Source organism: Sturnus vulgaris, chromosome 3 (assembly GCF_052056855.1).
Source record: "Sturnus vulgaris isolate bStuVul1 chromosome 3, bStuVul1.hap1, whole genome shotgun sequence".
In the NCBI taxonomy this organism is placed as follows: domain Eukaryota; kingdom Metazoa; phylum Chordata; class Aves; order Passeriformes; family Sturnidae; genus Sturnus; species Sturnus vulgaris.
In genome coordinates this window covers 73,119,893-73,147,074 of record NC_142245.1, presented here as the reverse complement: position 1 = coordinate 73,147,074, position 27,182 = coordinate 73,119,893, and the positions used below count along the sequence as shown (strand labels likewise).

Sequence of the window (27,182 nt, the reverse complement as noted above, 5' to 3'; positions counted from 1 at the left end):
TTTTTCCTCAGTCACTGGGAAGAATATCTGGTGTTCAATGGCCCTGGGAGTTTCACATTTCTTACCTGTTGTGGGGTGGTTTAATGGCTGCAAATTGAGACATTGCAAAGAAAATCCAAAAAGTTAGAAACTGCATTTCTTTCCAAGATGAATTAGCATATTTTGTTTTGTTTTGTTTTGTTTTTCAATCTTCTAATTAGTTGATAATTGTAATTTAAGTTGCATTGTAGTTAAGGCCTTGATCTAGAAACTGGTTGGGATTTGGAGAAGTTAAATATAAAAATGTTCCTATAGTAAATATTTTGTCCAATTACAAGCCATTGCACCTTTAGTAGTATTTGGCAGATACTTGAAGACAGCATGAAACACAAAAATTGCACACTAACTTCTAGTATGTTCTCCCAAGCAGCCTGGAAACTCAGAAGTGAGCAGCAGCTGTTCTTAGAAAGGCCTGTGGCCACCAGCAAGGTTCAGTCCTGCAAAGCTGAATACCATGCTCTTTTTGTGTCCTTACTCTGTATAACATAATGATGGATCATGCTCATTGATAGTGGTCCCCAGCCTGAGCCACACAAAAGATTTTTTGGGAATGTAATAAGATTCCCTTTTTAACAGCATTTAACATTATACTGTTACAATACCTAGGATCATTTTCACTAACTATCTCATTTACTGATACAGAAGCAGAAATATCTATCCCTCCTTTATTAAGTCAACTGCATCATTATTTCAACAATACTGTGCCTGAGAAAATGAACATTCCTTGTACAAGACAGCATGATTGCCCTGCCATATTTTCATGAAAAGATACTAGATAAGTAGCCAGCACTGGAAACAGAAAATGCCATGGTTCCAAAGGGACCAAAAAATAAATGAGACCATGGGATGAGAGCCACAACAGTGCTGCCTGCTCCAAGCATTCATCTTTCCCAGATAGTCCATCATTCCTTGTGTACATAGTAGCTTTCTCATAACCAGGCATAATATTGGCCAGCCTAACCTATATCTACACAAAGTAAAAATTATTGGGGTTGTGTGGGTTATTCTTAGGACAAGTGCTTAATTTAAGGGTAGAGCAATTTGTCCTTTCCTTCTGTGGTGACCTGCTCACATAGCAGGTTCTATCTCTGCTATGAGCTGACCCATCCACACATTGGCTCTTTCCAGTCTTTCTCCCATGTAATGCATAGCTGGTCAGGAGGAATCTATCACTCAGATTATGTTTTCTTATGAGGATGCTTAATGGGGAAACAAGGCACAAGTGAAATATAGAAATCTGCGCCAGTCAAGGTAAACAAGAGAAAGGCTTGGTTCAGATCACATGATTAAAAAGCTTCCAACCATTCCTCTCAGGATTTAACCCTAGTTGGCAACAAAGGACACAACCACTCACTCACTCACTCCCACCCTGGTGAGATGGGGGAGAGGATCATAGGAGTAAAACTACATAAATGAATGGGTAGAGATAAAGACAGTTTAATAAGTAAAACAAAAGCCACACACAAGCAGATCAAAACAAGAAATTAATTCAAAACTTCCCATGGGCAGGGAGGTGTTCAGCAATCTCTAGGAAAGCAGGACTTCACCCTAACAGTGACTTGGGAAGACAAACATCACCGCTCCAAACATTGTCCCTTTCTCCTTCTTCACCAGCTTTATTTGCTGAGCATGAGCTGAGCTTCCACAGAGTATAGAATATCCCTTTGGGGTCATCTGTCCTATCTGTGTGCTGTCCCAGCTCCTTGGGAACCCCAGCCTTCTTGATGAAGTGTGAAAGCAGAAAAGGCCTTGACGCTAAGTCAAGCACTGCTCGGCAATAACAAAAATCCTTCATTATCAGCATTGATTTCATCACAAATCTAGACCATAGCCCCATTATCAGTTACTATGAAGAAAGCTAACTCTATCCCAGACAAAACTATATTCCTAATCATAAAATCATATAGGCTGGAAAAGACTCTTTTAGATCATCTATTCCAACCATTAACCTGACACTGCAAAGTCCATTAGTAAATAACCAAGTCACAGCCTGGGTTATCTCAAGTCTTGTTTCTTGTTTTCCAATGAAAGATTTAGGGAAAGAACATTCTTAAAATATTGGTGGTTAGATGGTCTCACATTCCTGCACAAATAATTGGGAAAGAACTCACCATGTTGTTTCTAAAGCCCACACCTGGCATTTTCAAGACTTTACATAATGTGGAGGGATAGCATTTTTAATCAAACAGAGGCTCTCTATTTTTACTGGTTTTGCATGGCAATGGTTTTGCAGCATGGGGGCCTACCAGGTGGTATTTGTGATTAGCAGCCAGAAGCTTTCCCAGAGTCTGATGGAGCCAATGCCTTTCAGCTCCCAGATGGACCCACAGCTGGCTAAGACCAAGCTCATCAGTGAGGGTGGGAGTGACTGTGGGGTAACGTATTTTAAAAAGGGGGAAAAGCCTGCAACATTACAGTCAGAGATAGGAATGAGAATATGTGGAAGAAACAGCCCTGCAGACACTGATGTGAGCAAAGGGAGGGGAGATGCTCTGCCAGGGCAGAGATTCCTCTGCAGACTGTGGTGCAGACCGTGGTGAGGCAGAAGGTATCCCTGCAGCCCCTGGAGATCCATGGTGGAGCAGAGATCCACCTGCAGCCCATGGAGGCTGAGTGCCTCCAGGAGCAGGTGAATGCCTCAAGGAGGGTGTGACCTGGGGGGAAGCCCATGTTGGAGCAGGGTCCTGGCAAGACCCATGGACCCATGAGAACAGGACCTCCCACTGGAGCAGATTTGCTGTCAGGATTTGTGACCCCATGGGGGACCCATGCTGAAGAAGTCTCTTTTCAAAAAAGGGGGCGGGGGGGGGCTTTTTTAATTTTAATATACATCAGGGAAAAGGAACTTTACATTAATTTTATTTAAGAAAGGTAAAGACTTTTTTCAAAATAGTATTGCCTAATAAAGTGTATGCAATCTCCAGGCTGAGAATTGAGACATAATAAAAAGAGAGTAGAGATTTTACATAAAATTATAACTGAGAACTGCAAACAAAATAAAATGTCTAAGAAGGGAATAATTGTTCTAAGGAGCTGTCTTTTCTTCAAAGTCACAGAAATTCTGAAAATAGAATTCATACTGCACCAATTCTAACAAACCTAAGATATATACTAAAATTTCATATTTCTTAATTGTACCATAGAGATATTTAATCAAACTGCTGGACAGCCTGGTGATAGGGCTTATGCTCTGACGATTCAAAATCCTCTTCCACAAGAAATATGTAAGCCCCCAACAGAAGCAGTGAAAGTAGTCTGACAAAGTCCTTCCCAGAGTACCCAGTTTGGGATCCTCAGCCATTCCTACCACAGACCCTGGAGGTGCTCAGAGGCTCTGTGGAGACAGCTCTTATCCATTCTGTTAGCACTGCTATTCAGGGCTCATGGTGCTCCAGTGACTATATGGTATCCATGGTGAAAGAATTCTTTACAGTTTGACACCTCCCTTTTTCTCTAAATTGGTCTCTGAACATTTTACCTGATACTGAATTTATGAAAGCCCAAGGAAGACTCCTAAAGGAGATTAGCAGGTTTATGAGTTTTACTGAGCTAATTAATTAGATTCTCTAGACCTTTCTTACAGTTGATTATCATAATCTGTAATACATAATGGAAAAACATGTTTTATTCTCAAACACCATTGAATAATTTTCTACTGCAATTTTTTGGTCATTTCAACTCTGATGTCCAGAACTGAATATATTTCAGATCATTTCTGAAAATCTTTGATAAAGCAGTTGAAGAAAAATAGTTTCGAGGAACAACTTTGCTAGAGAATAATGCCATAAATACTTATCCATTAAAATCCAAAATCAGAAATACAGAGATTTACATGGTTTAGGAGAAAAAAAAATGTGCATAACCTGGCAGATATTACTGATCTGGCTCTTTATCTAATATATACTGGTGAAAAAGACAGGATTAATTGAAAGCACATTCTCTAATGACAAGTTGGGCAAAGTAGGTGGGAAAAAACCCAAGGGCTGCTTAACTCATTTGAAACCAATGGTTTTCCAAAGACACATTCATACAAGGACAGAATTTTGGCTTTAGCTTAAAAAAAAAAAAAAATTAAGAGGGTACCTGTTTGTTCAGTGTGGTGAAGTAAAAGTTTGATAAAGTTAACCTGAATTCAGATAAACCTGTAACAAACTGCTATAGTACTGAGTTATGTGTGCCTCTGATAGTTAAGATAATTTATTTTGAATTAGCTTGGCCATGGGTTTATGCTGTTTAAGCAGCTTGTAAAAAAGAAATACATAGCAAAGGTAGTAGAACTGTTTGCATTATAGACAAAATTACATGTTGTTATACAGAGCAACAGAGCAATATTCTGGATAAGGAGAATGTTAATATAAAAAGTAGATATCTACTCTCAAAAAGCAAAAGAGGTATTAAGAATAATCCATACAAGGCAAATGAAAGAAGATCGGGAAGGATAGTTCCATAGTGTAAGGACATGCTTTGGAGCACTTTTGTCCTGTTTCAAATGGGCTTCTGGATTTATAAGAGGCAATGCTTGTCAACTTAATATTTTCCTTTAAAAACCCATAAAGATGGAAGACTGTGCTTGTTTTAGTAGGGTGGTTTTGTTTGTGGTTTTGTGGGGGTGTTCAGGCAAAGCAGAATAAGACAAAGGAAAGCAATGTGACACATGAAATTACCTCATTGGATCCTAAATAGACACCCCAAAATATTCAGAATTGACACTAGAATATAAGTAAAAAGCCAATAGGAGAAGAACTATAAGAACAAATTTAGACCATCATATAAAAATTGTTTTTATGGGCAAGGTATAAGTTAGGTCTGTATTGTAGCATATTCTAGGCAAGAAAATTCCAGGACTGAAAAGTTTTGAGTCAGCGTACTCAACAATAATCCTAGACAAGATTTTCATGTATGCAAAGCTCAGTGCAAAAGATCCTGTTATTCATTTTTACCTGTATTTCTGAATATCACATGTACTAATCTCAGTTGACCCCTCTAAAGTCTTTTTAGTGTCAGTGAAACAATATAGAGGATTTGCCTCAACTTAAAATGGGTGTCCAATACTGAAAAAGGAAGCTATCATCTCTAACAGTTATTCTAACTACCTTCATCCTAGTCAATCAAATTCTGAATTATAATACCCAGTAAGATGAATCCTATTAGAAAATGCTTGCAAGATACTGATATGAAAAAAGACTTCTACGGAAACACTATTACCAGTAAGCAAAAAAATGAAGATAAAATTGCATTATGGGGCATAAATAGCAGAAATTGAAAAGATGGAAGAACCTTCAAACTAAATTAGTTTCAGCATTACAGAAGAAGATAATTAATTTGGATATGCAGATGACTAAATAGAAAGCACAAAATATATTCATGATGGAAAAACTTTTCAATCTTTTCAAGGAAGATGCATCACTATATATCTCCTCAGCAACTTTATTCTATTTATTAGATTTTCTCTCTGACTACAAACAGATTAGATATATCAAAACAATCAACAAGTTAATCACTTTAAGTGCAGTATGGAAGAATAATGCATCATGATTCTTTCTAGAGGACAAATCACTCTAGTAAATCCTTTCCCTAATAATTGTTTTAGGAGAAAGATATACCATATACCAAAAGATCTGATTGGCGCTGAAGACTTTTCAGTGTCAGTGTGCATTTTTAATGTTTTTTTTTAACATGTAGCTGCACCAGAGAGGGACACAACAGAAACTTATGGAAGAGGGATCGGGAAATTTAGAATACAACCTGAAATCATATCTCAACAAAGTGCCAGTTAGGTTTGAAAGAATGAATTCTTTTAGTCGCTTCTTTAGAAAAGGAGGCATCAAATTTCTCTGAACACATCTAGAGTGCTAAAGGGTTCTCTCATCGCCAGATGTGGTTTTCTAGTTTTCTCCAAGGGACAACTGGGCTCTACATAGCGTAAAGCCCATGGTAGGGATTGTGACATTCATGTAGTTCAAACTTACCTTCTGAAAAAAAGGCCTCCTGGAAGAGATTCAAGCGCCACATCTTGGCAGACAATGCTTTGCTTGATGGGATCGTAGATGATGTGGGCATTTGGTAACAGCTATGGGCCATATGTTCCCTTCAGCTGGGCCTTGCCACCCTGCTGCAGGATCTCACAGGAGATACCCAGCCAGCTGGCTGCTCAGCAGAGAACATGCACTCAGTGCCACGGTGCCCTGCCTGCCCGATGTGCCTCGTACAGCTTGAACAAGGAGCAGTCAGCTGCTCCAGCAGGAGCAGTCAGACTCAAATCAGGTGCTTCAATGCCTTGGTGCCCAGCCTCGCCTTCCTGACCCCATAGGACCTCCTGACAGAGAAGTGTGTGAGACCATCTGTGCCTGTCTGCCTGGAGGCCAGTTCCATTTGAGCAACAATCACTGTGGCTTTTTTCCTACTGTAACAGTAGCTAAAAATAGATATAGTTTTTCTCTCCTTCTCTTCTGCTAATCAACTGTACTTATCCCTACCCTCTTCTCTCCATCTCTTTGTCTGTTTGCTGTCTTGCTGCACAGTACAGAGACAGCCACAGCTCCTGCTTCTTTCTGGGAGATGCAGCTTCATGTCTTGTTTTCAGGAGTCTTTTTTGTCCTTGCTATTTCTTTGCTTTTTTTCAGTTATATCTTTTTTCTTTTCTTCTCCATGCTCTACACAGGAAGATATTTTCACAAGAATTCATTCCCTTGTCACAGTCAGATCACACTTAGAGTTTCATAAACTGTAGTCGTGTTGGTTATTCTTTCCCAATATTGCATTCTCCTCTGTACTCATGCTGTCTACATGGGCACTTAAATATCCTTTAGTCACCAGGCAACAACACTAGCAGAAAACACAAACCTATTATGAAAGTTACAGTATGAAACTTTACAGTTCAGAGATGTATTTAATAGGAAAGAAAAAAAGATACAAAGACAGAGGGAAGCTATCAGGGCAGAAAAATTATTGAATAAATAAAAAAGTGCTGTGTTGCTTTACAATCCTTGCCACCACAGGCACTGTGGAAGCAATGGAACATGTAGAGCTTCAGGGAACAATACCACTGTAAGAAAAGGTTTACTTCTAGTAGATTAAACAGTCAAGACCTGCAGGTCTTCCTTGTTCCTCTATTACTTGACCCACTCCTGCATGTGGGTGAAGTGGATAGCCCTCTGCAAGAAGGCCAGATGAGGGTTGCATTGGGTCAGCCTATGGTTCTAAATGAAAGGGCTTCAAACCTCTACTGATGGCTGCCCTCAGGCAAGAAAGTCTCCGTGCTTCCCTGGATGCTTTCCAGATCTTATCATGAGACCTCATCTGTGAAGTCCTTTCCAGGATCTGGGAACATACAGCATAGCACGAAGTCTCCCATGGCATCATTCCTATTAACCACATTCCTCAGAAGACAGGTGCACAGCCATGTTTGAAAAGGTCTGACTTGGACCCATTGTAGAAGTTGGGGAAAAAACAAGAAAGTATTCACAATAATATTGCCCTAATAAGCTACTGACTATGCTCAAAACTGTGGGATGGTAGCATCCTGGATCCAAGTGTAACAACCAGAACATCTGATAGAAACAGGAGTGAGATGAGGGAAAGTAGAGGTGGTATGAATTTGGATCAGGATTAGTGTGCAATAGATTTATCCATGAAGCTCCCTTTCTATCTCTTGGTAGCCTGGTTTGTATGGGAAGGTGCTGACCAGTCTGCTATGTGTTCTTTGTGCCATGCTACTGCCCTGCCAGTACAAAAATAGTCAGACAGGGATTCAGTGAGCTCAACAGGCTGCACAGCTGGCACAATTGTATCTTATATGCTTGTACAGTAAAGATACCTGGTGCCCCAGAAGAGCTGTGATGAGATTTTGTAGAAGTAGTCCTGTCAACTGCATCACCTGATCCATAAGTGTGTCCTAGGAGAGGAATCAAACAATGCTTGTTTTTTATCCTGAATGTCAAATAAAAGCACATATTTTGTGTCCATAGAGTAATAAATTAAATATGGTTTCTATCACGTTCTGATAGGGCTGGATTAGAAATAGTGCATGCTACAGATTTCTGCTGGGCCTCAGAGAGTCTTAGCAGGTAAAAGAGACCTGTGTCAGGAAGGGTAAGGAGAAGGACATAGAAAGTTCATCGTTTAGCATTTCTTTTGAGTGTGCCCAGATTGAATTGGGTTCATAGGAAATGCAAAAAAAGATCAAGGGTAGCAAGATGCTCCAGGTAATGCTTCATAAATGAAATAATATTTGGTAATAAAAGCTGCATTAATTGCTTTTAAGAGTGTGGGAGGCATGTTTTGAGGGGAGGAAACAGTGTGTGCAGTGTCATTTTTGTGGTAGCATGGCTTCTTTTTCCCTATGCTGAGGACAAACAATCAGAGACAGTACCATGTGTGGCCATGTGTGGAGTCCTGACAGGATCTGTCTTGTTAAGGAAATGTGAATGTGTGACTGTGCTATTACCACACCACATGCCCCTTGGGGTAGCACCCTGCTCTGTGCTGTAGCTGGTTGCTAAGCAGACATAATCCGTCAGCTGAGGATTTTTTTTCTTTCTTTCTTTTCCTCTAAGTTGCCCTGGGAGACTGTCAAGCTGCAGTGATGGCAGTCATCCTCCCTCAGGCATCTTCCCTCTCTCTCTGTGCCATTCTCAGTGTCACTAAGCTTGAGATTCCTCTTTTTCCCTTGCCTGCCAAGAACATAAATGTAATTTACACTCCATTCCTCCCTCTTTCCCATATTTGACAGTGATGGCAGCAGTGGCAGGACAGCATAGACAGGTGTCTGTCCTTGGCACAGACTTCGGAAAGAAGTCCTGCTGTGGGGTGCTGGACTGCTCCTTTGACAGGAGGGCACAGCAGCATCAGACCTCAAATGCTTGTCTTGCATGGAATGGCATCAATCCAGCACCTAAATGCTAGTGGCAGTGTACAGTACAGCAAAGTAGAGAGGTTACATGGGGAGAGGTCCCCAGCCCCCATGCAGGAGGGAATTTTTGTTTACCATTACATTGCAAAGCACCACGCTCTGCCACAGGCAATCTTGCCACTTCAGCAAAGACCATTTGGAAGACTTTTACAGGCAAAGCAGTCTTTACTAAGAAATTACTTCTTTTTTTTTAATTTAGTTTATTATCATTTAGCATAACCTTTTAAATATAGATTTAGGTATTTAAAAAAAGAAAGGAAAAAGAAAAAGAAGCTTTTAAGGAATACATCTTATATCTCTTCTCCAGTGTCAGCATAGACAAAACATGTTTTCTCCCCACTTCTCAGTCTTGATTTTCTTGGTTTTGCTGCAGTTTATGCTCAGCCAACACAGTTATTTTGCTGAGGTGCAGGAGACTGGGGTTGGCGCATTAATGGCTTCTCTCCGTTGTAAGTCCTTTACAGCATAAACACATGGTGGTGGATTTAGAATAAAGGGGAGGGTGAATGAGGTAAGAGAGAGGGGGAGACAAAAAGAAAGGAAGAAATAAAAATCACAAGTCCTGACTCCAGCATTAATCCAACTGATGGGGTTTTCAGGGTCTTGGGGCATGCCACCCAGGCTTAGTGGAGATACCTTTTTGTAGATAAGTTTCACTGTCCTGCGCCTAAACTGCTCAATTTCAATGCAAATTAATTACCATGCACAGTTAGTTCTTGTAGATCTTCCTGAAAACAGGTGGAAGAACTATGGGGGTCCTTGGTGGTCTTGATCCCCCTCCCTAGTGGGTCAGCCTTTGATTGACAATCTGTGCGCTCTTCTTGACCTCATTCCCACACTGGCACTGTACTGCGTTGTACCACATAGCAAGGATGTTTGTCCCAGAAAAGTGCTTCCTTATCTTCACATGGGCCCCTTCTCCAGCTACATACTCCTCTTACCAGCAATTCTTGGCTGTCTCAATGGTTAGCTGGCTATTGTTGTTTGAGACACACATTACCTCTTATCTTCTGGGCTTCTACACCAGCTCTGTTCAGTTTCTTTGCCTCTGAGTGCAGTTTCCCAAGGGGTCTCTTAAATAACTGAAAGTTTGCTCTCCTAAAATTCAGTGTCCTGACTCATCTTCACCTTGCCCTAACTCTCAAGATAGTAAATTCCATGATGGCATGAACATTGCAGTCCAGGGTGCCAGAAATCTTGACATTTCTAATTAGTGTATCCATATTGGTATGCAACGGGTCAGTGACACTTCCTTCATCAGGCTATCACCTGGATTAAGAATTTATCCTTGCCACTCATCAAATCTAGACTCCTTACAGCTTGTTGTATCTCTTTTACAATAGCGGCCAGGTTGACTGAATTCCCTCAGCAAGATCAGAACCTGCCAGCATGATGTGTCCGATAATTGAATTAAAAGTGCTTCATCAACAGGCTATCCTTGATAGCCTGTGTTAAACACCAGCCATAAGGTTTTCTTTGTTGTTGTGGTCACTAATTTTTTACCAATAACCTGCCTACTATGTTTCAAAGACAAGACTGTGTAGTCTATCTGTTATTTTACAAAACTGGGAAGGAGATCTGATAAACCATACGGTTGTGCTGCTGCTCAAAGGGACCTCAACAAGCCAGAGCAAAGGGTAAACAGGAACTTTCTGTAATTCATCAAAGGTAAATGCCAAGTCCTGCACCTAGGGAGAAAGAACTCCCTGGACAAGTACATGATGGGAGACAGTCAGCTGAAGCACCAAAGCAGTTTTTCAGAAAAGGACCTGAGGAACCCTGTGAACAAAGTGAAGACAAGCCAGTGCCATGCCTCTGCAGCCCAAGAAGGGCAATAGCACCTGGGGGACGTTAGGCAGACAGAACTTTCAGCAGGACGAGGAAGGCAATCCTTGCTGTCTTCTCAGCCCTGGTGACACCCATGTAGAATACCGATTCAGGTTCTGGGCTCCCCAGTAGAAGAGCCACAGACATATTGGAGTAAGTCCAGTGAAAGGACACAAAGATGATTAAAGAACATGTGACATACAATGATAGACATCTGAGGTCATTTTCCCCAGGGAAGAGAAGGCTCAAGGGGAACTGATCAATGTGTATAAATATATGTTAAGGCAAATAAAGAAAATGGAGCCATACTTTTCTCAATGTCACCCAATGAAAACACAAAAGGAAGAGGACAAACTAAAATACAAGAATTTCCACTAAAGCATAAGACGTTGTAAGATCAAGACATATATTTTTAGTGCTAATCATGGGAGTACCTTTAGGCAAGTATTTAAAAGACTTGCTAAGAAAAATCTTATTTTATTTCACTCTATTTCTCCACTGATGAGAATGTCCTATATCAGGCAATATTCCAGAAGATAATAAGGACAGGAATGACGGACAGATCTGGACATCACTAAGCTTTGAAGGATCTTCAAAGATGATAACAAATTTTTATGCAGCCTTTGAGGAAGAGAACTCAGTGTGAATTGAACAATAAAGAAATATGAGTTAACACTTGTCCAAACAGGATTCTATAAAAAAAGTCCCAGACAGTGTGATATTCTTTACTCTGACTCATAATAGACCTTTAAAGGCAAGGAAAAAAGGAATTGTGTCTGTATTATATAACCTATTTCCCCCTTAGAAATTAGACATGTTTACTGAAGGAAAACTAATAGAATTTATAAAATAGTGAGATTCCCATGTGACTTGAGTTTGTACCTGGCCTCTTTCAGTTATTGGGAAATATGTTGTCTTACCCCCATGAATGCTAAAAGAAGTTAAGTGACAGGATAATATACAAATAAATATGGTATTGTGATGGTCTAATTTTTCACATTTTATAGTAACATTAATTTGCTGTACCTCAGGTTTTCCTCATTTTTAAACATCACTTGCTAAACTACTCGGAGAACTCCCACTGATATTCTATTCTTTTTATTAGAAATACCATATATAAAGTGGCCTAGAATCTGTCCAAAAATTAATAAGCCTAAACCAGACATAATTTTTTTTCCATATCCATGCTGTACATTGAGGGGCTTTGCCAGTAGATGCAACAATACCACTACAGCGTCTCAAGATGGGAAAGTCAAAGACCTGTGGAGATCTGGAAGTACAGTTAAACCTATAATTTCAAGCATAGATTTGTATGAGAAGGCTTGAGGAAGGAAGGAAAATTATCCTAAAGGTCTAAAACAGGGATGTCTAATTAATTATTGTTTCCTGTCCTAACTGGGAGAAAATGGCTAGCAGTTTAAAGCTTCTGACCAAAAAGAGGTAAGTACAGAAAATGCAATCAAAATACAAATTAACAACACTGAGTTATTTGAGAACTTACTAGAAATTACAGTGAAAGCCTTTGTTCAGATCATTAACTTCCTAACCTATTTTTTTTTACATAAAGCACAGCATTTTAAAAACTGTAGGAATAAGCCCTACAATCCTCTCTACAAAATAAAGTCAATTCTAACCCTTTTTCCTTTACCCTTAAAATAATGCTTGTATTAATGTAAAACTTTGCACAGAATGGCATTTCAAATTTATACATGTTCAATGTATTTTTTAATCAAAAGTGTGTGTAATCATAAGGGCATCAAAAGAATGTTTGTTTTAATACAATATTATGAAGTAATCTAAAACCTGATGATAATGAAGGCTTTTCTTTTTACTAGATGTTAGATAAGCATACAGTCACAAATCAAAAATCCTTCATTCAGGAGATTACAAAAAGGGGTCTTCCTACTTCACCGTTATTTGTTTTGAAACTCCAAATATATTTAATTCTGTATTGGGGTGAAATTAAGTGTTAAGTGATGCAAGCAAGTGTGACTTCTTCCTCCTGATGATTCAGTCCGGGAACTGCCCAGCCTAGAGGCAGGAACCCAGTCCCATGTTCAGGGAATCTGTGCTCTGTGCCCAAGCTGAGGACGTGGCTAAAGCTTTCATAGTCTCAGGCTCAGTGAGTAGTAAAGCTGAGAACATGTCCCAGAGAGACAAACAGAGACACATACAAGGCAATGGTATTGCCAGACCCAGGACCATACACAATTAGATGATATCAGTCATCACTCTAATTCACCAACTCTGCAAACCATTGTCAGAAGCCACCAAATTTCCAGGAACAATTTGCTCATAATGAAGCCAGATTGGCTGTCATCAATCACCTCCTCATTCTCTGCATGTCTTGGCATAGTTTTCAGGAGGATCTACTCCAATTATCCTGCAGCGCACTGAGTCTGGCAGGCCTGTAGTTTCCTGGTTCTTCCTGTTTTGGAAGGTACCTGGATGTTCCCACATGAATGCCCAGGCACCTTCCAAAAAAGAATTTCTTTATCTTAGATAAAACTTGTGTATGGTATGATAAAACCCCTCAGTCTGAAAGATGCTTTTATCTGAAACAGTTTTGGAAAATAAGGACAATTTTTATACCATGTGAGGGAAAATCCATTGCTTATTTTCAAGCTGGAAAAGGGATCATTGGAGTACTGCGTACCCCAGATGATTTGTAATGAAATTTATTTTTTAGTCTGAATTACATAATCACCATAAATAGAACATAATTGATTGTAGGCAATACAATCACATCTCTAGTTTCATCCAGTGAGATTGTGGACATGTTTTAGGAAGACACAAGTTAAGCCTGAAATATTTCATACCATAAAGCAATGTTCACCTATCACTACTTTCTAAGTCCTTGAGAGACTATGCCAAGTTGTGAGAACCTATTAACCCACATAAAAATGTAATCCTTTTCTGTCTCTTTACACCATTAGTAATCACAGCTCTGCATGGAAAACAGGATAGGTGAGGAGAACATGCCCATCTGCTCACACACAAGATTTGGAAGACCTACAAAAAAAGCTAAGTACTTCCAGAGTAACAAGAATTCTTGGCTGAAATATATGTCCTACTGCTGACTCAAAAGTATGGCTAAATTCCAAAAAATAATCTGCTTAACCTTACAATCCTGTCCAGATGAGTTTGGATCCAGGTGGCCATGGCACCTGCTCAAACAGCTACTCAGGAAGAATTTTCTCCAACCTTGGTGTATGCACAGCATTTTTACCATGGCCTGCAGCAACAGATACATCTGAAAACTTTGAATCACATGAACATTTCTTTCCAGCCTCTTCCTCACAAATCAGCACGAAATTAGTAATTGCTAAAAATCACAGCCCTTCATCCTATAATTACTGTGTTTGCTTTACTTCTAGGGAGTCCTGTATGTCACATAGAGTAAATTAAATCGTAAACAAACTAAGATACAAATGACAAATGTTGGATTTATGCAGTTCATAACTTTAAGCTTTAATATTTTGGTATGATTTACTAAGGAAGTTTTATGAGTCATATCTGTAATGTCATTGACTATGCAATATTTAATCAAGGAAATATTTACAAGTTAAAGGCAAGTGTAAATTTCATCTTACAAACTGAGTATTTCTGCTAAAATTTATCATTCATGTAGCACAGAACTTAAGGTGTTTTTAAGAAAATAAATTACTGAAACTAGCATTTAGATGTTTTAGAAGAAAAAAATATTTGTGTTAATTCAGTGTTCTGCTTTTTCCCCCATTTGGGACAGAATTATTTTAATTTTTGTTAAAAGGACATCAGTTTTGAAAAATATAATTTTTGATGATGGTAAACAACAAAAAACTATTATACATCTTCCAAATATAAACTATAAAGTGGCTTGTGTATGTGTGTGTGTGTGTATTTAAAGCAGTAAAAATGTGAGCACAATAGAGGATTGTCTGTTGTGGAGCACACTGGTGCTCTTTTATCAGGTAGGACATGTTCTGCTGTAAGTACCTGCTTCTGAAGGACATGGCATTTCTTAAAGAAGCTAGGATAGGATGAGATCCCACAGTGGGATTGCACAAAACTTGAATGTGCCTCTACAAGTAAGAAGAGAAAATTTTTTCTATGATGAGTTAAAAGGCAATGACTTTTTGATATAAGCTTAGGTTTAGAAAACCACATGATTTTGGATATGGTTGGGGCTCTAATGCATTGAGATGTCTAGCAGTTAATGGCAGCTCCTCATTCAGATAAAACTTACCAAATTCAAAATGGGAATCTCTGATATTGAAATTTATCACTTAAGTGGCAATAACAATTGTTTTTATCAAACTGGATACAACACTATTACTCCAGATTTTCCATGTTAAATTGTTGAACAGAGTTGATATTTTATTCTAAACTTCTGTTTTGTCACAAGTCCTCTCTGGTTCATGAAAAAGGAAAAAGGCTCCCAAGCAATGAATGTATCCATTTAATCCCTCCAGTAGGCGTGGATGACATCTGGACAGTTAGTGTAGCTCAGTTCAGATGGTTGAACTGACTGAAAGTATCTCGTCCAAACAATGCCTTTTTATTTATGGCTCTTAAGTAGGAAAGTCTTAATCTTACCTTAGAGTTAGGTATCTCTAGAGTTAGTTAATTAGAAATCTATCTGTTCATGGTGACTTTGGAGAATATTTTTTCCAGGGAAAAAAATTGAAATATTTCAGAAGGATTTAGTACAGGATACACCTACAACACAAGAGCTTCACTCAATTTCATTCTCGACTGGAATGTGTTAGGGGAAAAATGAAGCAGATCTAAGAATAAAATTCATACTAGAAAACTAAAACTTCCAAACCCCCAAATACTGTGTTTTAATTGCTCTTCAAAACTCTAGAGCTGTTTTTTTTTTTTTTTTCTTTTTTGTTTCATTTCTTAAGTTGTATTTATCCAGTAATGATAGACTTGACAGAAAAAAATTATTTTTCCATCCATGGACCCTTTGCAGTACAAGCCACATAATTATATTTTCAGAGTCCTGCTACTGGTCTCAAAAGATCAAGAGGCTGTTTCTAGAGGTGAGATAAAAATTTGTCATTTTCTATTTCTTTTGTTTTATCCATCCCTGCTGAAACTGACAATTAGTTCCAGCTTCAGTGTCATTTGAGTTCAACAAGAACTTGAGAAAACCAATATATTTTGTTAACAAATTATTGTCACACTAACAAATAATTAACTGGTAAAGGAATAAAAATTAGAAACTATTATTAGTTTGGTTAAACTTTGACATCATCTGATCTTCTGGACTCTCACTTTAATTGTACAAAACCACATTAGAGAAAGATAAAGTTCTTATGTTTTATTTTATCAGATAAAGTAATTTTTGAATTTTGCTTTCATTGTATTTTCATCATGGTACTTTTTCTTTGAAGTTCGGTCAGAAATAATAGAGCCAGACTTAGTTCAAACTTAAAATCACAGCCTGAGATTTGTGTGCACCTCCACATCAGCAGGTACTAAAGATCAGTAAGGATACATATGGGGAGAAATGACTAGATATTGTTCATACACATTAGTGAAGGATTGACCCTGTGCAGCCACTAATCATACAGCTGTAGAATTGTTTGCGTTGGAAGGGCCCTTAAGCATCATCTTTTTCCACCCCCCTGCCATGGGCAGGGACACCTTCCACTTGATTATAGCAAACTAGATCAAGTTGCCCAGGACCCCATCCAACATGTCCTTGAGCACTTCCGGTGTACAAGGGATGGGGCAATTACAAGTTCTCATGCAACTTGTTCCAGTACCTGACCACCCTCACAGAAAATATTTTTTCCCTAATATCTATATTTACCCTATAAGCACTACTAAGCACCCAAGCTACTCATTCACTTCATACTTCCAAGAAAATCTGGGAAAAAATAAAAGTAGTCAAGCAATGGAAGGAAAAGAAAAGCAGAGATAAAAAAAAAGAAAGGTGACATGCTTATAGTCACTCATATTTCATGAGCAGATGATGTCCAGATAATATTCAAGCTCCAGCTAATTTGAGAAGATGCTTTCTTCCCTTTTATTGGCCAGCATGGTGTTACATAGTTTGGAACACATCCTTGGTGAGCTGGGGTCAGCTGTCCTTCCTGTGACCCCTCTCAGCCTCTTGTCTATTGCCAGCCTACTGTCTGGAGGAGATAGAGTGAAAAACAGGGAAAGTCTTGATTCTGTGCAAGCACTGTTCTGCAATAGCTAAAATATCCATGTGTTACCAACACTGTTTTGGTTTCAAATAAAAATATAGCACTGCAAGTCCTACTTTGAAGAAAATTGACTCCTTTCCAGCAAGAGCAAGTAAAATATTTCTGCAGATTTTTTTCCCAAAATTCACATATTTATTTTAGTTCATAAATTTTTGGTCTAGCTCTTTAATTCCTTTCAGTCAGTCTGTGAATTAGGGCTGTGAGGTCCACCCACGCACATGATCACACACAGAAATTGTTTGTTGCTAATGCTGCTCTCTCTCTCTCTCTCTTGAGCCAGTCACTTTTACAAAAATTATATAGAAGGATAGTAGCAAAAAATGCTCTAACAAATACACGCCTCCCCTGGGTGAATTTTCTCGTATATAACAGCAACATCATGTGTAAGTTAGGAATAACTAAACTACATGCAAATTTATACTTATATGTGTCTATATTTAGACATGTATATGACGATCTATGATCTATGATATATGGTGTATGATGTGATGTATTAGTGTGCCTGGTAAATATATATATATGCATATGTATTAAAATTGCAGAACTGCAGAATTTGAGAATGGCTGAGGTCAGAAAGACCATCTAGCCCATCCAGTGTTGTTGCTCAAAGCAAGATCAAATAAACTAGATTGCTTAGAGATGTATCCAGTTAGGTTTAACATATCTCCGAGAATGAGAGACTCCACCACCTCTGGGCAACCTGTGTCAGTGTTCCAACATTCTCACAAAAAAACCCCAAAATATTCTTTCTTTATGCTTAGGAGAAATTCCAGTTATTTCAAATTGTGCCCATTGTAGCTTGTCTTTCCATTAGATACCTTTGAGAAAAGTCTGGTTCTGCTTTCTTTACTCCCTCCCATTGGATATTTATACATATTGATCAGATTCCCACAGAAACTTCTCAAGGCTAAGCAGTCCCATCTCTGTCAGCTCATCTTCAATGCCCAGTTATGCAATACATGAAACTGTCTCCATTAAACCATGTCTTTTCCATATGTTTGCATCAGGACCTGTATACCCTGAATTACTAAGACCTCAGTCCCATAGAAGGTGAACCAGCCAGACCTCATCCTTGCTGCCTTCTGACCTGTGTTTGGGGTTTTACCCAGAAGGATAGGGAAGGTGCCCCATGGATATGAAGGTGTGGCATAACCAGATCCCAGAAGCAATAAGCACTCTCAGATGCTGCAGTTTAATAGGACCCTACAAAATCAATCTTACACATGCTGTATAGAATGACATAATTGTCTAGCAGGTTTTCACTGTAGTTTTGTGCAAGTTCCCCCAGATTCTTTCCTAGTCCTTTAATTCAAATAATGTGTCCTTTCAGCTTGTCAAGCTCTTAAAATTTTGCACTGTCCAACAGTTTTCATTTCTCCTTAACAAGATGGTGTTCTGCTCCCAATTTTCACTTATGCTTGTTGCTATCTGTAAGGAAAAACTCATAATAGCAAATGTTTTACAAGTAAGATTTTAAACAGCAGTTAGGTTTTGTTTTGTTTTTTTAAATTTCTTTTATTAAAAAGAGATAAATTGCATTGTTTAACACAAGTGTCAAATATGAACACTTTCCAGCTACTCTACTCTTGGGTATACTTGGGCTTTTAAACATCAAAGCAAACTTTTAATTACAGGAAAGGAAATGAAAACACATGGCATTTTGATTTATAGCAACTGCATGGTATTTCTGAAGTCTAAGAAAGTTATTACCCTTGGGGTTTCGAACATTTCACTGTCAGTTCTTATTTTCTAAGAAAAATAATAATAAATATTGGCAATAACTAGATTTAAAAAACACTTTATTTTCTCTCCTTTCTCTCAGCTGGGATAAGTAGAGCTGTGGTCTAGATAAGAAACTGGGTCTCAGCTCAGTTCAAGATCTTATTACAGTTATAAAGTAAGATTTACATCCTCTGGTGCATGGGGAAAAGAATGTGAGGCAGTGGAGATGATCTGCCTGTGACAAACCAGCTCTGCTTGCTGCTGCATCAGGCTGCTGCCACCACTGCACACAGGGGCAAATGCACAAATACAGCTGCAGTTTTGTCTGGTGAGGTGTGGTGAGACCAAAATGCTCCTGGCTGCTCTTAGATCTGTTTTCAGCCTTTCAGCTGGCAGTGGTAGTGGCTTTTTAGAAAGAGACAGGTGTTATTTGGCTGGCCCTCCTTTCCCCTAGTGCTCTTACCCAAGGAATAGCTACCCTTCTGGGTATATGCCAGAACAATTCAATGTGGCTTAATATGGCTTTATAAAACAATTTGGTTAGAACCATCTCATATAATAAAACATTTCTATGAAGAATCAATACCTGTTCCTCTGGGCTCACTCTCTTTCTGTGAGTTTTAATTTCCCCAGTGTGGGTAAGTACATATATTTCTACAGCTGCTGGAGCTATTCTGGCCTACAGGACTCAAGCAGCATTTCTAAGTGTTGACTGTGTCTGGATTAAGTGTGTACTTAAATAGTGGTCATAGGGAGTACAACTTTGCCTGAAGTTCAGACTTGTCTTCTTCTGGTACACTGATGTTTTTCTCACAGCTTCTGGCAATTTTTCCTTCTTCTTCTTGATGGGAAAAAACCAATATCTTACAACTACAAAAACACATTTACAAAAACGTAGATTCATATATTTTAAATATTTTGATTGATGTAAAGGTTAATAGAAGGATGTAGGGAAACCACAATGATTTCTTTATTTCCCTGCTCTCACACAAATATTTTCTGTTCCATTAATCAAATAATTTAGCTTTTGTGTCCCTCACTTCACTCTTCATGATGCAGAGAAAATTGCATAACCATATTGTCCTAAAGACAAATTCTTTGTTGGGAAAACCTACATATCACATTATTATAGTAATTATGATGATAAAACTCAATTATTAAAATAATCAAGCTATAACCTAAGGCAGAGAAAATACAGTTCTGAGTTAGGTTTGTATTTTATAACTTATTTCAGTCAAAAGACTGCACTCTTGAAAACTGAAGTGATATCTAAGCACATTACCAAGATCTTTTACAAAAAACGAGGAAACATATCTTTAAAAATTTTGCCTCTCAGAAGAAAGAAACCAAAAATAAATTCTCCATTTTATCAGTAGAGAGGACTCTATTGAAGCATGAGAAGGACTAATATGAGATAATTCAAAATAATTACCTGCTTACACTTCCTTTATCTTCTTCTCATCTGTGTCGATTCTGGAATACAGCCAATCTAGGAAATATCTGAAAAAATAAGTGCTCACAACATCTTTTTTTTGTATTCATGCCTTTGGATTTTTTCTTGTTTTTTTAAATACGCTACCTTCAGGAAAAAAATTACTTTTGTTTTATGCTTGAGATCAGGGCATTTTATTGGGGTTTGAATCACCTCAAGACATAACTATGAATCTACACTTCCTGCAGCATAGTCACTGGGGAAACTGCTCTGAAACCAGGGTGTGTGGAGCACTAATGGTAGAGTAACTCCAAAAAAGTGGTCTATCATGGAGCTGGGAGAAGATGCTAAGTATCAGAACATAAGAATAGTCACTCTGGTTTAGTTAAAAAATCAGTCTAGACCCATATCTTGTCTCCTATAATAGTTAAAGTGGAAAATTAGTGAAAATATGAGAACAGGCCACATGCACATATCTCCAGAATGCCAGAACAAGGATTCTTGACACATCTGCTTAGCCAGAATATACAAAATATATATATTTGTATAGATTAATATACTTGTGTAGATGAATGTAAAATATAATTAATTAATATACAAATATATAGGTGTAGGTGTGGGTATTTTAAAAAAAAAAACTTTCATATACTACCCTAACAAAATTTAAAAGTCTGGCTTTTCTGTTAAAAGGACTGTTACACAGCTACACTGCTGAGACAGTTTGTTTTATCTCAGAATTTTGGCTTCTCTCCTTAATTTCTGTAAGTCAGAGGGAATTTGGCTGGAGTTGATTAGTGAGGCACATCTGGAAAAGTTTCAGCTAAATAGAGCAATGCCTGGGAATTTTATCATTTTTCAAGTCTGCACAGACACTTACTAAATTTAAGTGATTTTTAATCATGGTTCCAGAATTACTCTTTTTTTTTTTTTAATTTTTGTACTAATCTTCTCCAGAGGAAACTTACATCTGTTTAGGTGGTCTGTTAAATACAGATAAGTGGTGGAAGAGAATCTGAAGTCCTGCTCAGCCCACCTGGCACAGAGTTCCAGCCACTCTCTGAAGTGTCTCTTTCAAATTAATTGAATCTGCTTGTTTAATAATATCTCAGAATAATCTAACTCCCTTAGTACTACACATATTGCACATTTTCTGCCTTCCAGAGCACAAAGCAACTATTTTTTGAACTTGTCAACCCAAAATGAAGAAGGTGAGAGTGGGAGTGGAGGACGGGGAATTCCCTTACCTGAAGAAATGGCTGATATGCTTTGTACCTTCAATTATTTGGTTTATGGATTAAGGGAGGGTGTTCCTAGTGGTGGTTTGTTTGTTTTCATTCAGCACAGAAATAAAAAATTCTCCTTGATAAAATATACTTAATTTCTTTGTCTGGTAGCATACATTTGGTATTTTGGAACAAAAGCAAGGAAATTATAATTTATAATTATATTAATTTAATGAGAGCTTGAACTTACTAGATTTTTTCTTGGGCGATACACTACACTTTATAATTCACAGAAAAACTCTGGTTTTTATACTTTGACACAATGTTTACAAAAATTATTATAAATATCTTCTTTCTCAAGCTTCAGTTCAACTATCCAGGCTACATATTTGGTACATTTGAATCTTCAAATAAAAAATGTCATTACTTGTTTTCTGATATCACTTCACTAAACTTAGCTAACTCACTAATCTTGAACCATATCATAAAATAATATTTATAATAATTGAATTTGTATATCCACATATTCTTATCATTCCATCATTCTCTTTGTGTCTCAAAGCACTTTCTGATTATTTTTGTACATTCATTCATTTGAAATATTTTACACTTCTAGCATGCTATCATCTTTTAGACCAAGTAAATACAGCATTTTACTTCTTCAATATGCTATAAAGATTTTAATAAATGATTATGCACACACCCATGCAAGAGAGTTGGCTGAATAATTCATCATGAATTTTTCCTATTATTCAATTTACATGAATAATTACTAGGCAGTGGACTGTTCAAAAATAGTTTATTCTGAGTATTCACTACTCAAAATCCCAAACTGTGCTGGTTTATTGATGTGTAGGTTATATGCAGAATTAAGAATATCACATTTTCCTTCCTTGAAGACTGAAATTCTCAACTTCAACACAAAACACTGAAAGACATAGTACAATATTCATTTACAGAATTAATGGTTTTATGGAGAATGTCCTCTTAATTGGATGTGTAATTCGGGGACTGAAAGAACAGACTTGGCAGATAAAAATAGCTATGTAAGTGCAACGTATTTGATAAAACAGACTATGACATGTACATGTGGTCATAATAAAATCACAAACATCTTTGAAAGATCATGGCAGTTAGGAGAAGTACCTGAGAACTGGAAGAAAGTAGATATCACCCCAGTCTTCAAAAACTACAGCCCACTCAATCCCTGGAATAACAATAGAACAACTTGTTCTGGAGGTATCTCTAGTGGAAGATGAGAAGGACACCAGGAAGTCAACATTGATTCACCAAAGGGAAATCATGCTTAACCAACCTGCTTGCCTTCGATGATGGGACAACTGCCCAGACAGATGAGGGGATAGCAAGAGATATATGGTTTGTCTGGACTCCAGCAAGGCTTTTTACTCTCTCTCCCATGTTATCCTCCTAGGCAAGCTCAGGAAAAGCAGGCTGGATGAGTGGATGATGATGTGAATTGAGGACTGGATAAAATGGCAGGTGTTAGAAAGCTGTGCTCAGAATCCCTGTGTCTAGCTGAAGGATTGTAACTAGTGGTGCCCCCTCAAGCTGGAGCTCCAGTATTGTTTATCTTACTCTTCAATGACTTGGATGAAGGGGCAGATTCCTCCTTGACAAGTCCAATGATGACACAAGATGGTTGAGTCCCGGCCCCCAGAGGGATCAGAATAGGATCTAAACAGGCTGGAGGACAGGACAGAGAGGAACCTTTTGAAATTCAAGAAAGGCAGGGTCCTGCATATGGGGAGGAATAATCCCAGGACACTGAGATACTGGATGGTGGACACCTTCATGGCCATCAGGAAGGCTGCTTTTCAGAAGACAACCTGTGTGTCCCAGTAGACAGAAAGTGGAAATGAGCCCCAAATCTGCCCTTGTGGCAAAAAAAGTATCTGAGTTGCCTTTAGGACTGTTGCCAGCAGGATCAGTAAGGTAATCCTTCTCCTCCAGTCAGCAGAGGCCATTCCTTGATACTTTGTCCAGTTTGGAGCTCATCAGTATGAGAAGGGCATGGACATACTGGGGAGGGTCCAGAAAAGGGTTACTAAGATGGCAAAGGATCTTGAGCAAGAAATTGCAGATTTCAAGAGCACACCTTTGCTTCTGCTAAAGATATGTCTCAAAATGAAGACTAGAGCACCTCTTCTATGAGAAATAGCTGAGGTAACTGGGACTGTTCAGCCTGGAGAAGTGAAGGCTTGAGGGAATATGATAATGTATCTAAATATCTGAAGGGAAGGTGTAAATAGAATGAGAAAAAATATTCAATAAGGCAGCTATTTATAGAAATATGGACTACTTAATAAACATATTTCCACAAACTATGTTTTAATACAGCCAACTGCATATCTGAGAAGAAAACAATGGAACATAATGTTTCTGAAAAGATCTAGGAACTGCTAAAGACAGCACTCATTGATTGCATCCATTATGGCTGTGATAGAAAATAGCTGGGTTTTGACAAAAAAAATCTTACAGTGAGTGAGAATAGAAAATAATTTTATTTGTGCTTTTAGCATGTGAAAGCTTATTTTTTTAACTTAGAATGACACTTATGTGTATCCACTTAAATATGGCTATTGACAAATTGCAACACAAATGTACAAACAAAGAAAAACAGGACTAGAAAATAGAAAAGACTAAATGCATTTGAGAAGCTTCAAGACATCTATTTCTATGGCTTAACAAGGAAAGCACTAAGACATAGTGTGATTACAGTAGCTAAAAATATCAAAGAAACTTAAATTTAAAAGAAAGGCAAACATTATCCTTGACGATGAGTAGTATAGAGTATTCTTATATTTTTTTTACATTTTCAAATACATTTCTTTGTGGAAACCCTGAACTCTGAACTTTTTATGTGATATGAATTTCCTGAATGCCATTTCCACTGTAGACAACATGGATCGCTGCACATAAAAATCAGCCTTGGGTGATAAAAGAATTTAAGTTTCCACTCTGGCTATGAGAAAAAAAACCTTGAATCATGAGACCCCATACAGCTGGACTGCTGGACTATTGTTCAACAGGAACTGCAGTCCTTCATACTTTCATTATACTACTATTTTTGGAGATTTTGAAATATATATTAACTTCATTTATAATGGCATTAAAATGAATTTCAAAGTTCCTAGATTTTTTTTTAAATTGCATTCTTATTGTTCTTTCTAACTCATCTTAAGAGGTACCTATTGAAATAATTGTCAGAAGAAAAACAATTTTATTTATTTATTTATTTAGTAATGTAAAAATTGTTAAAACTCTCGGATACTGCTGTTTGGTTTGGGAAGAATTTTGCCAGGCAGAAATATTTGCTTTTCATATCAAGACAAATACTTAGATCTGGAAACGAGACACAGGAGGCTTGTTAAATTATATGATAATATTTTCTGTATGTTTTATCTGTAATTATTTGGGGAAAAAATGCCTTTCTAATGGAAACTCCTCCTAAAGCAGTGATACGTATGGGGATGACTGAATTGTTTTCCTATTTTGGAATGTTCTGTTTAGGAAAGATTTGTAAGAAAAGCCACTCCAGCTCTGAGGCAAAACCCACGAGATGGGAGGTTCAATCCCACAGCACAGTCTCTGACTGTTTCCTTACCCTATAACCTAGCGACTCATCCAAAGTCCATGACAAAATTTCTTTGATTTTCTTCAGGGATCACAGCCAAGATATACAGTGAGAATACTCTACAATCCTATAAAATTCTCTGAGAAATGATGTTGTCAGTCTCTCATAGGGACTCCTCTCTACCTTTGCTAAATATTTAATAGGCATTGTAGTAAGTTTTGGAAGATAGGTACAGATCTAGAGAACTGAACTACAGACCTAAGTTTTTCCTTGATGTTTTAAAGAAAACCTAAATATTTAATGTAGAGAACAGTATAAACAGCAAAGACTTAGGTTTACCTTAAAATGTATGCAGCTGGAAATGCATTTTGGATATGTCAGAAAAACTGAAATCTTCTTCTCTATTGCAAGAGGAAAAAAACCGATTAATTCCATAAAGATGGATTTTTACTTCTTGCTTGAGGTTTCTGATTGCTGCCATACTATATGAAATATTACCATGACCCATTGTGGCATCTAAATTCACTCTTTCATTACCTTTACTTTTATTAAGTAGCCATTGGAAAATTTCACTAATTCAAAAACGTATTTAAATAATTATATTAAAATATCCACAAATGTTTTCCACTCCTCACACACACAGACAATTTCTAGAAGACAATTTTGACTGAGTCTGAGTTCATCTTTGGTCCAGTCCACGAACCAAACCGTATGGCATGATTTGAACATGATAACCTGTCACAAATTTAGAATACACTGAAAAGGGCTCATATTTCCCTTTCATCTTAATTAATACTTGAAATTAAACTAATGTTATGCTTCCTAACTCTCTCCTATATATCTTCTTACATTTTCATTTTAATCACAAATGCTTACCAATTTACTTTACATACAGTGCTTGTAAGTTGATCAGAAAAACTTAGCATGCTACTGGACTTGCTAAATGTAATTCATCTTTATTATAGGGCTGTCAACATATATTTATGTTCATGTGAGTATCCTCTGTTTGTGTACACTATATTTATCACAGGGAGACAAATAGGCTCACTCTGTGTGTGATGCTAATTACTAGGTTGCCAGCATAGCAGCACTAAATTATGTTTTACCAAGGCAGATCCAAAGAGTTTGGAAGCTTTCCATTCACAGTCTATGAAAAAGACTCATCTGTACTAAAAAATCAAGAAACAGCTCTTTCTCATAAAAATGTCATAAAAATTTTTCCATCATCCCGGAATTTTTCATCCTACAGTAGCTGAACACCTTCTGGTTTTGTAGTTAACTGGAAAATGGCCCGTGCCCTGTGAAACCTTAGGCAGTGGGTGCTAGAGAATCAACACCATATGAGTAGTGCACCTACAGTGATGGACTATAAACAGCCTGGTGCTTGTAGTATCTCTCATGCTGTTTTATCTGTTGCATGTTAAATCTGTTAAGTCTATATTTAAGCTAAAAATCATCTAATATCTGTAATCAGTGAGGCTCCTAGAGGGAGATCTAGCAATTCATTTTAGCAGCCTTTGGTGTAACAGCAGTGTTGCTGGATGTCTTTTGATAGTCTGCTGTATTAAAATGTCAGACAACTTAGCAATATATTTTTGTAACAAGGAGATAGCAGTTTGCTTTTGCCTTTCAAGCCCTCCAAATTTTTAATCGTGAGCCCCCTGCTGGTAAATGAGTTAAACTGATCATAGTGAGTACTTGAATAATAGCAAGAATTTCTTAATTAGAAAGTCATGCTATTGATCTTGTTATGAGCTGTTTTCATTTGAAATGTCTAGATGTTACCATTCCCCTAAACATGCCTCACAAAAATAGAGACACGCTTAATTAATTCTAATGCAAGGACAAACTCAGTCATTTATTTTAAAATGTGAAATAAACTCCAAATTGAATTTTCAGCTTTGTTTTTTATTTATTTTAATGATGCAGAACAAGAGCTGAGCATTAAAATACACAGAAAATGAAAAAAAAAACAACTTTATGAAAATGGAGCTTCTAAATATTATCATTCAAGTAAATTAATCCACAGAGGGAAGTTATTTCTTTCTAAACATTAGAACTAAATCCAGAGTCTTCTGTGGCTTTTATTTTGTATGGCCACTACAGGAAACAAAAATAATAAAAATGTATTTTCAAGTAAATATTTTGACCCTTCCCTTTTCTTTCTTTTCTCTATAACTACAAAGCCAAACATGCGAAAGTCATAGTTCTCCTCTATTTTCTTTTG

At 37.6% G+C, this 27,182-nt stretch overlaps 1 long non-coding RNA gene across 1 annotated transcript in view; it reads left to right on the top strand.

The window, feature by feature from the left end:
• The window catches only part of LOC148224418 (uncharacterized), a 159,294-nt gene that overhangs the window by 8,296 nt on the left and 123,816 nt on the right, over nucleotides 1-27,182 (top strand). The window lies entirely within an intron of this gene.